Source organism: Pipistrellus kuhlii, unplaced genomic scaffold, assembly GCF_014108245.1.
Source record: "Pipistrellus kuhlii isolate mPipKuh1 unplaced genomic scaffold, mPipKuh1.p scaffold_m20_p_7, whole genome shotgun sequence".
Taxonomy (NCBI): domain Eukaryota; kingdom Metazoa; phylum Chordata; class Mammalia; order Chiroptera; family Vespertilionidae; genus Pipistrellus; species Pipistrellus kuhlii.
In genome coordinates, this window is record NW_023425573.1 from 43502201 (window position 1) to 43511840 (window position 9640).

The 9640-nt window shown below is 38.8% G+C and overlaps 1 long non-coding RNA gene across 1 annotated transcript; it reads right to left on the minus strand.

Moving 5' to 3' along the window:
* Window positions 1–4460: 4460 nt before the first annotated feature.
* On the minus strand, window positions 4461–7240 carry LOC118709634. The gene is made up of 2 exons (XR_004985069.2): window positions 6050–7240; window positions 4461–5991 (listed from the first exon to the last, which is right to left on the minus strand). It is a non-coding gene; the product is annotated as an uncharacterized LOC118709634 (long non-coding RNA).
* Window positions 7241–9640: the final 2400 nt, after the last annotated feature.

A 9640-nucleotide genomic window follows, 5' to 3' on the forward strand; every position in this document is an offset into this window, starting at 1 on the left:
GCTGGGTTCTAACAAAGCTGCTAAATCAGAAGAGAAGACAGGGCTGGCAGCACTGTGCTGTAAGACAGAAGTAGAAAAACTGGGATTGAGCACCCACAGGGCTGGAAGACACAGGAAGTTACTCTAACGGGTAGCCCCGTTTCCATGTCATCCACCACCCTTGGAGCAGCACCTTTCCCTCTGCTCACCCCCCACTCCACATGAAGCATTCCCTATGCCAGCGAATGCAGAGGAGGAAACACTAATTTTCTTTGGTAAGTGGATGCAACGCAGCCAAAAATGGGTGGCTACTGCTCTGCAGCCTCACTTAGGGGTAGCTTTAAAAGACAGTGGCTAGGGAAAACGTTAAAATGGGCAGAGTGTTGTTAGTAGACCTAATCATTCTCTTTGTGTGGCTCTGTTAGAATACACACACACACACACACACACACACACACACACACAGAGACATACACACACACACACATATAGGCTCGCATCCAGCTGGTGTAGCACAGTGATTAACTGTTGGCTGATGAACAAGGAGATCATGGTTTGATTTTCTGGTCAGGATACATGCCCGGGTTGCAGGCTCAATCCCCAGTAGGTGGCGTGTAGGAGGCTGCCAATTGATGTTTCCCTCTCTTTATCTCTCACCTTTCTCTCTAAAAAATCTATCTTATCTATCTATCTATCTATCTATCTATCTATCTAATCTATCTATGTGAATATATATATATATATATATATATATATATATAAAAGGCTAATAAGCAAATAGAATGAATGGCTGAACAACTGGTCACTATGACACACACTGACCAACAAGGGGCAGATGCTCAATGCAGAAGCTGACCCCTGGTTGTCAATGCACTCCCACAGGAGGAGCTCTGCTCATCCAGAAGCTGGGCTCATGGCTGGCAAGTGCAGTGGTGGTAGTAGGAGCCTCTCCTACCTTTGCAGCAGTGTTAAGGTTGTCTGACTGCGGGCTTAGGCCTGCTCCCTCTGCATTTTAGGCACAGAGAAGAGTCACCGTTTTGTTAGAGGTAACTGGGTCTACTGTTGGACAATGGGAATGGGAAGAAATATCCACTTAGATGCCTCTTGGGTCTGGGCCATACCACAACGTAAGCCAGTTGATGTGAGCGCAGTTGTTGAGGCTGAGAAGAATGTAGAATTTATGGTGAAAGATGAGATGATGAGTATCCGTTGTGGTTCTAAGATTGGCTGGCGTTCTACTAACCAAGCCTTCCTAAGTTTTCCGGAACCCTGAGGGCCTTCTCCATGAAATTTAGATGAAGAAGTGGATGGAGGGATGGGCTGTGGAAGACACGGAGTGGTGCCACCTTCCAGAGTTCCCTTCAAGAAAGGACTTTCCTGGCTTCTGAGAGCGCTGTCAGCAAACAGCCTCCAGCTCTCAGCTTTGTCCAGGTACTTCCTCTACTGCAGAGCCTCGACTCCCCGGAGAGCACTCCCTTCGTGTGGTGGATGGAATCCCAGGACTGACCATGGGGTGGCTATTAAGACCCTTTATGCTCCAGATCACCTAGGCAGGGATGGCCTGGTGCGGCTTGTTGGGTCTGCATCACAGCATGATTTCTCCCTCTCCCAGCTTCCACAGTATTGATTCCTAACCAATATCCTGCTTGATAGACTCCTCTTCAGCATTTTCTTCTGAAGAAGGCAGGTTTCAAAGATTCATTTCCCTACCTTATGCTCTCTATCTTTATAGTCTCCTCTTAAAATACTCACTCACTACAAGTCTTATATCCTTATCTAAGCTCCTCACTTTTTTTAAAAAAAATATATATATATTTTTACTGATTTCAGAGAGAAAAGGAGAGGGAGAGAGAGATACAAACATCAATGATGAGAGAGAATCATTGATTGGCTGCCTCCTGCATGCCCCACACTGGGGATCCAGTTTGCCACCTGGGCAGGTGCCTTTGACGGAATCGAACCTGGAACACCTTAGTCCACAGGCCGATGCTCTATCCATTGAACAAAACCAGCTAGGACTCACATTTCTTTCAGTCCATTGTTTTTATTATGTATTCTAGCATCAACTCTAATGATATATCTTTATGTTAACTCCTTCCCCATGCCTATTTTAAGCTCATAATCTTGTTACTTTTCATCTCTCCCACTTAAGTAGGCCTTCCAATAGCTGACCTTTTTTTTTTTTTTTTTTTTTTTTTTTTTTGCCATAGTCACCTAGACCCCTACACTTGCTTATCTCTCTGTTTTGTTCACTGCAGTACTCTGGTTCTCTAGCATAGTGTCCTAAACAGAGTAGGACCTGGACAATTATCTTTTTCATGAATAGTGATTGCAATCAGAGGATTTTTACTTTGGAAATCCCATCTTCCCCCAAATTGTCTGTGTACTGCAATCAGATTCCATACAGCTAAACGTCACTCTTGATTGGCTGGACTTCCTCTTCTAATACTTTCAGGGTATTTGTAGTTCTCTAAGGATATAAGGCAGACTCTTTGGACTGGTTCTTTAAAGCTCTACAACATTTGAATAGATTCTCCTCAGCTGATGGCTCATTTGTTTCCAAAGGTAAATCATCTGCTCCTAGCAACCTCCTCGTATCCTACACAGAAGAGGGTGACTTAATGGTGACTCAGCATTTCCTCACACCATCCCATCATGTCGAATATGAATGTCCCCTATCAGCGGAAATTCTCCTTCCCTCTGACATCCTCTGCCCTCTTTCAGCCAGCCATCTGTCCCTCATCTGCACTCCTGCAAATGCACCCCTCATTTCTGTACTGCATATATATCAGTAAACATGTTTTAAGCATCTATCATGTTCCAGGCACTAAGCTGGAGGACAATACAGAGAGTAACAAGACACATTTTCTGTTCTCAGGGAGTCCTTCGGAGGGGAGTAGACACATACGTAAGTGTATGCAGTGAGACCTAGAGAGGGTCTAATAAATGCCTTCAGATTGGGCATAAAAGAGCAGGCAATCCATTTCAGGAGAATTAGAAAGGAACCTAAAATGACATTTGAGTTTTCTCTTGAAATATAAATAGCTGATCATTAGAATTGTGCTGTAAGAATGGAGTTATAAGGTGTGTGTTCTGAGCAAAGGGGACATGCTAAACAGAAGCAGAGAAGAATGGAGCAGCAGGCAGCGTCTAAACAGTCTTTTCTGCGGGTAAGGGAGGCCATGGGAGGCAGTGAGAGTTTGATAAGCAAAACAAAGCTACAGAGGTTTGCTGTACCCAGAGCTGGTGGGACATTCCAAAGAGTTTGGATTTTATCTTATTGGCAATAAGGAAATACCACAGAAGAGTTTGTAAGTAAGTGATCAACATGATCAAATTTGAGTTTTGGGATAATCACACAACCACATATTACTATTTAACTGTCAAAAATATAGATCCAGGGTCCAGATGTAAGATGTTAGTTACTTGAGGACAGCGATTTGCATGTAATAAAATTAGTAAATATGCATTTTCTCTTTTCTTCGTTCTGCTAATAAAAGTCAATTTGATTGCCTTCAGTCAGCATTACTAAACAGATAGGCATATGTATGTCTCTATCTGTACACATGTATTCTAAATGCCAAAGCACACAGATCCTGCTTTAAGCAAGGCAAAACACAAATACTATTGAACAGATGAATTACAGGATACAACTTAAAAGGGGTTGGATTTGTCTTTGTAAAAATATCATCCTCAATTTAATTTCCATAGGAGGATTCCTCTCTGGCACTTGTATTTATGTATACATCATTTCTTGATGAAGGAGTTGAATAGTTGAGGGAGAAAAATGCCATTAAGCATTTTGATCTCCACTTAGAGATCAAACATCATAAAGTTAACTCATCTTTGAGATGATAATATGATGAGCCATTTTACAGGAACTGGATTCACTCACAACTTTTCAAGAATGTCTCTGGTACACAGAGAGAGGGAGGTTTTCTTGAGCATGTGTGTGACAGCTCAGAATGTAAGAACAAAGGATGTACACAAAATGCAACAGTAGATACAACTTAGAAACCAGTTTTACTCTGCTGCAAACAAATGGACAAGATATTGTACAATATATAATAAAAAGTACAGCATAGTACAAGTGCCACTAATAAAAGAAACTTAAGGATAAAACTTAAAAATGCTTGTTTGTGATATATGTGTGTGTGTGTGTGTGTGTGTGTATATATATATATATATATATATATATATATACACATTGCCATAAAAAGCCACAATAAATACACAAATTTCCATGTCATTCATAATAAATACTGAAAATATAAATACAGAAGATTATACCTAATATGAATAAATTATTACAACATAAGGTCCAGGTTAAGTTCTGTTGAATAATATTGTAGCTTATTTTATATACCCTTTGGCATCTTTGATGTTATAACTTATACACAAGAGAAATCAGTCTAGAAACTGTGACATATAACATGACATCTTATTGTGATTGTGTGTGTGAACTGTAGTTTGATTTCCCCCCCTTCTGACCTTTCCATTTGATTAGACTATTTAAATTGAGTAAAAATAACAGAAATCAACAAAAAGATAAAACCAGTCAAAAGTTAAAAAAAAGTTAGTTTATCTCACTGAATTTTTAAGTTACTCCCCTCTCTCCTGAATTGAAAACAAAACAAACAAAAAACCCCCCAAATACCCAAAAGACTTCCCTTGTGTAAAGCTCATTCCCAATGTCCCACAGTTTAACGTAGACTGAAGGATAACGCCCGGGTGCTCTAGATCATTTGATCCACCATCTCATTCAGCTCACAAGATTTCACTAGAATCTGCAAATATCCCAAATTTCTATGGCAGCTGGAAAGTGGAGACACAGTTGATGTATAAGACTATGATCAAGGTCAAGATACTGCAAAAGGTGACCTCTGTCTATGCAATGGATTATACAAATATATTTTAAATGGGGAAAATGCATTTTTGACCAATGTCAAGTGATCGTTTCCTATCAAGTTGATATACCCTGTGACACTGAGGAAAACACATCGAAATAACAAAGTGCCATTTTCTGCATTAACAGGCATTAACCAGTACATATGCATTAATAGTTCTACCTCAAGAGGCTATTATTACACCAGAAATGCAATAAACTAAATGAAAGCAGATCAACTTTACTAAGACACAATAAAGGCTGAGGTTCTCAGGAACAGAGTCATCATCTACAGGTTTTTAATTTTTAAAAAAACTATTTCTGCACGGTAAATGTCTAGCGTTTATTTTACAATCAAACACTTTTGAAACATGTTTCACAAACTACGCCTCAGACTTATTTCCATAGAGTTGCCTAAAGTCAATTAAAACATGGGCCAAATCACTCAACCTTCTTTACATAAGATTCTATAGCTTTATTTATTTATTTATTTTTTAAGCAAAAGGGTCATTTCCCCTCATGTAGTTTGTGGGGAGCAACCACCGGATGTGGCTGTCGTTTCACAAGAGCACCCGAGTCGGGGAGATTTAAAAAATCCCATGGAGAAAGGAACTTTTTGGGGGTGCTCCTATCGTGGGCTAGTTCTGACTCCTCGTTGGAAGCAACTAAGCAAACAGAAAAACAGGAACAACATTCTGAAAGCTAGCTGCAGAAAGTGATTGGGTCAAGTGATGTAATCAGAAAAAGATCACCATCCTACAAGACTCCTCCCTTGGCTTTCAGGCTTTGTCAGGATGATAAATTTTGAAATCCTTTTGCTGATCCCTGGGAAGGCAAGCATCTATTGTTTACATAATGTGGGAACAAAGGCTGGGATCAAACGGAGGGTGAGCGATTCTTTGGAGTAATTTTATTCCACATCAGGCTCTCCACCGCTACTCCCAACTTCCCCAGAAGAAGTGGAAAACCATGAGATTCTCGCTTGTCATTTTAGGGTAAAGAAAGTTTAATGAGAAGGTATTTATTTAGAGGCAAGAAGGTAGAAAAATGCTCACTTTTGTAATTGTAACTTCTCAGTCACTTTTCCTGAAATTGTCTCTTGACATCTCAGTGATGATAAAACAAAACTAAAAACAAACAAACCAACAACAACAAAAAAACCTACCCCCCCAAAAAAAAACCAACAACAAACAAAACAAAAACATCTACAAAACTAACTAAAGTTATTATTTTCCAGAGCAGGTCATAATTTTTGACCTGACATAATTGTTTCAATACCCATATCTTTATTTTTAAAAATCTAGTTTCCTAGGAGACTTGTGGAATCATCAAATATAATAACTATCAAAGGCTGGAGAAATCCAACTTTCTTTAAGTCTCCCAGGACAATGGCCCAAATCACCACAACTGTTGCCAAGTGCCTAGCTTACAACAACTGGCCAAGATATTTTCTCATTGTGAGAAAAACCTAAGAGATCTGGATTGTGTTGCCAAGGAAACCGCCTTCCCTAGAGATGTGAAGAATAGATGGGTATCTCTCCTGCTGTGCATGCCTGAGTGACAGTCCTCCCAGGAAGAAGATGGATGAGCCAGATGACCCCTGGAGATCTCTTCTAGTCTGAGGACTATAAAATTTAAAGAATATAGAAGAACCTCAATTTTTCCATCATTCACACACAGTTGGCCATTGTGAGTATCTTTGAAAAGATTAAACTATTTTGAGATACCCCTTTGGCATGACTAGCACTAATGAATCAAGGTTCAGTCAGTAAACTTTGACAGTGGACCTTATTTGATTGTGGTACAAAGGAAATGATTTTGCCAACTGCCAACATTTAAAGTCTATCAAGTTCAGATATCGTTTTGGTATTAATAAATCACCCAAGGATCAACACTAAATGAGTAAAAAAAAAAAAAAAAACCAAACCCCCACACACACACAAAAAAACAAAAAACAAACAAACCCACACAAACAAACAAACATACAAACAAACAAAACTAACTTCAGGTAATTTAGCTATTTAGGTTTTCCTGTACAGGTGAATTCAGATTTGGGTGGTGTTTTTGTTTTTTGTTTTTTACTTCTTTCTTCTCTTTCACATTTAAGTAAAATTTCAAAGTAATATATAGATCTTTGACTTTGTTTTAAAGATGGTTGGCTTTATTTATGGCTAAGGAGACTAGCTTAGTTGCCAACATAAAAGGAGCAGAACAAAATTGGATAAGTTATGCTATAAAGTTAGAAATTTTAATCTCTCTTTAAAAAATAAGGAAGCTAGACCTCTGAGAAGGGAATTTCAGATTTTACCTAGAGTGATACTAAGTCTTGATGGAAATCTCTGGTGATAGAAACTCCTAGATAATTTTTAAAAAATATATTTTATTGATTTTATACAGAGAGGAAGGGAGAGAGATAGAGAGTTAGAAACATCGATGAGAGAGAGTCATCAGTCAGCTGCCTCTTGCATGCCCCCTACTGGGAATATGCCAGCAACCAAGGTACATGCCCTTGACCAGAATCGAATCCGGGACCCTTCAGTTCCCAAACCGACGCTCTATCCATTGAGCCAAACCGGTCCTGGCTCCTAGATAATTTTTAAAGAGATATTTTCCAATTCAATTTTCTTTTAAATAATCCTTAATAAATAACTTTTAAGATACTCCCAATCCAGATAAAAAATATTGGGAGAAAGTCAAAAGAGAAAAAGAGAGATACCTAACAAAAAATCCATTCCAAAATTACAACTGCAACCATTCTATGAGGTCACATAAGTAAACTTAAACAAAGGCAAGGCTAATCTCTACTATAAATTTGTCTTCTCTTGAATCCTTCTAATCAATATACATTATCTTAAAAATATTTTTCTGGTCTCACACATCACAAAAATGTGTTATTGAACTGACCGTGGTAATGAATAACACAGGAAAGGAATGGCATCATTAACGTGTTGAATAGAAATATTGTCTGAAATAAATCTTATTCTATTCCTTTGAAAACTGTAGTTCTACCAGAAATTTTTATGAGAGGTAATAAAATGACACACTAGAGCTAGCTTTTCTTGAATTATAAATGTAAAGTATCAAATTAAAAAAATTACCCTGTAGAGTGATATATTTATCACAAGTGAAAGTAGTCAACAACAGGACTTAAGTCCTTGAAATTACCTCATTTTCCATGAATGTAACAAGCACCTGTATTTACTGAAATTCCAGGCCACATGTTAATTAGATTACAAAAACTGCATGCAGAAAATGAACTCATTTGAATTTGTATGGATGTCCTGCTTCCCATCATTCTGAGTCACCATTGTCAGGATACATAGCTCAAGACATGACATTTACTATCCAGACAGGACAGTTAGACTAATCCCAGGACTGCTCACTGGGAAACGCCCAGAGCATATCAAGCTTCTCTGAGTTTGAATTTCTGACAAGAAAACAACACAAAAAAGATCTGCATTGGTTAGGAAGAGGAAACCTCATGGTCTAGGTTGCAAGATAGGAGAAGAGTTAAAGTGAAATTTAGAAAAATGCTATTTTAAAGAGTCACCCTGAATATGCACACTGGCATGTAAAATATTGTATTAAAGGGCTCCTTTATTTCCATATTTACCATTTACTTCCATACCACTTCTGACAAATAGTCTGTCATTTGAAGATGAAATGTGTTTAACTCTCAAAAATAGTTTCTTTAGCATGTTACAGCTGTTTTTATTTTTGAAAGCATCAGACGACTTTTGGATAGTAAGATGTACTTGGTATGAATGGTGGGCAGCAGATTGAGCACCACCAGCGCTGTGGAGTCTCCACGCTGTGATTGCCCTTCTGGAATCTGGGCTGCCATTTATGAATCTATGTTTCCCTATTGTAGTAACATTTTAGCTTTTCATCTCTGCTGAAACTTATGGTTTCAAGGAGACACCGTCACTTATTAAGTTTCTATTCCATCCTCACCCCACTTTGACACTTCCATAATTCTAGCGAGGTTTCAAAATGCAGATTATTCAGTTAAATTTAGTCAATTAAATTACTCGATGCTACATAACACATCTGATGAGCTGTGCTATTTGAGCAAAGCTGGAACATTTGGCTCAGGCATTTAAGTTTCCCTCGCGCACGATAGTAGATTTCAGAAAGAATAATGTAATCAGAAGTCATAATCTGTGTTAGAACCAGGAGTAGTGAGTAATTAAGGCTTTAAACGTTTGGCGCTGGTTGTGGTCAGGATCTATCCAGAGTTCCAGTTTCAAGTGACAGTCAAACCTTGCCTTTGAAAGCATGCCAGTACTCCCTTTTGAGTTTGGTATTTTATACACGGACTACAATAACGACGCTCTAAATACTGTGAGAGAGAAGGAGCAGATGCCATTGGAAAGAGAAAGATTAAGCCATGTTTGGAGAAATGGAAGACTTTGTGGCACCTTTTAAATAGGCGGTCCCCTGTTAACTTCTGAGGATGTCAATTTTCCACCTGCTGATTTGATGGTTTGTGACCCCAGCGAAGGTGAGAGGGCAGAATGACCTTTCTGTTTTCTAGGGGCTGCAAGGCAGTGCCTTTGAAACTTGGAACTAGGGCTTTGCTATTCTGATAGGCTGTTTATAAACAGAAGCGTGATTGCATTCCCACTGCTGTTTCAAAGGTTTCCTGAAATGCTTCCTGCCTCATGCATGAGTCAACCCGCCTTTGAAATTATCTGGTAGGAGCTTGCTGGTATAAATTTAGCATCATTTATATGGGTCTCACACTGAAAAAGCAATTAGCTGAAAAATGTCTTT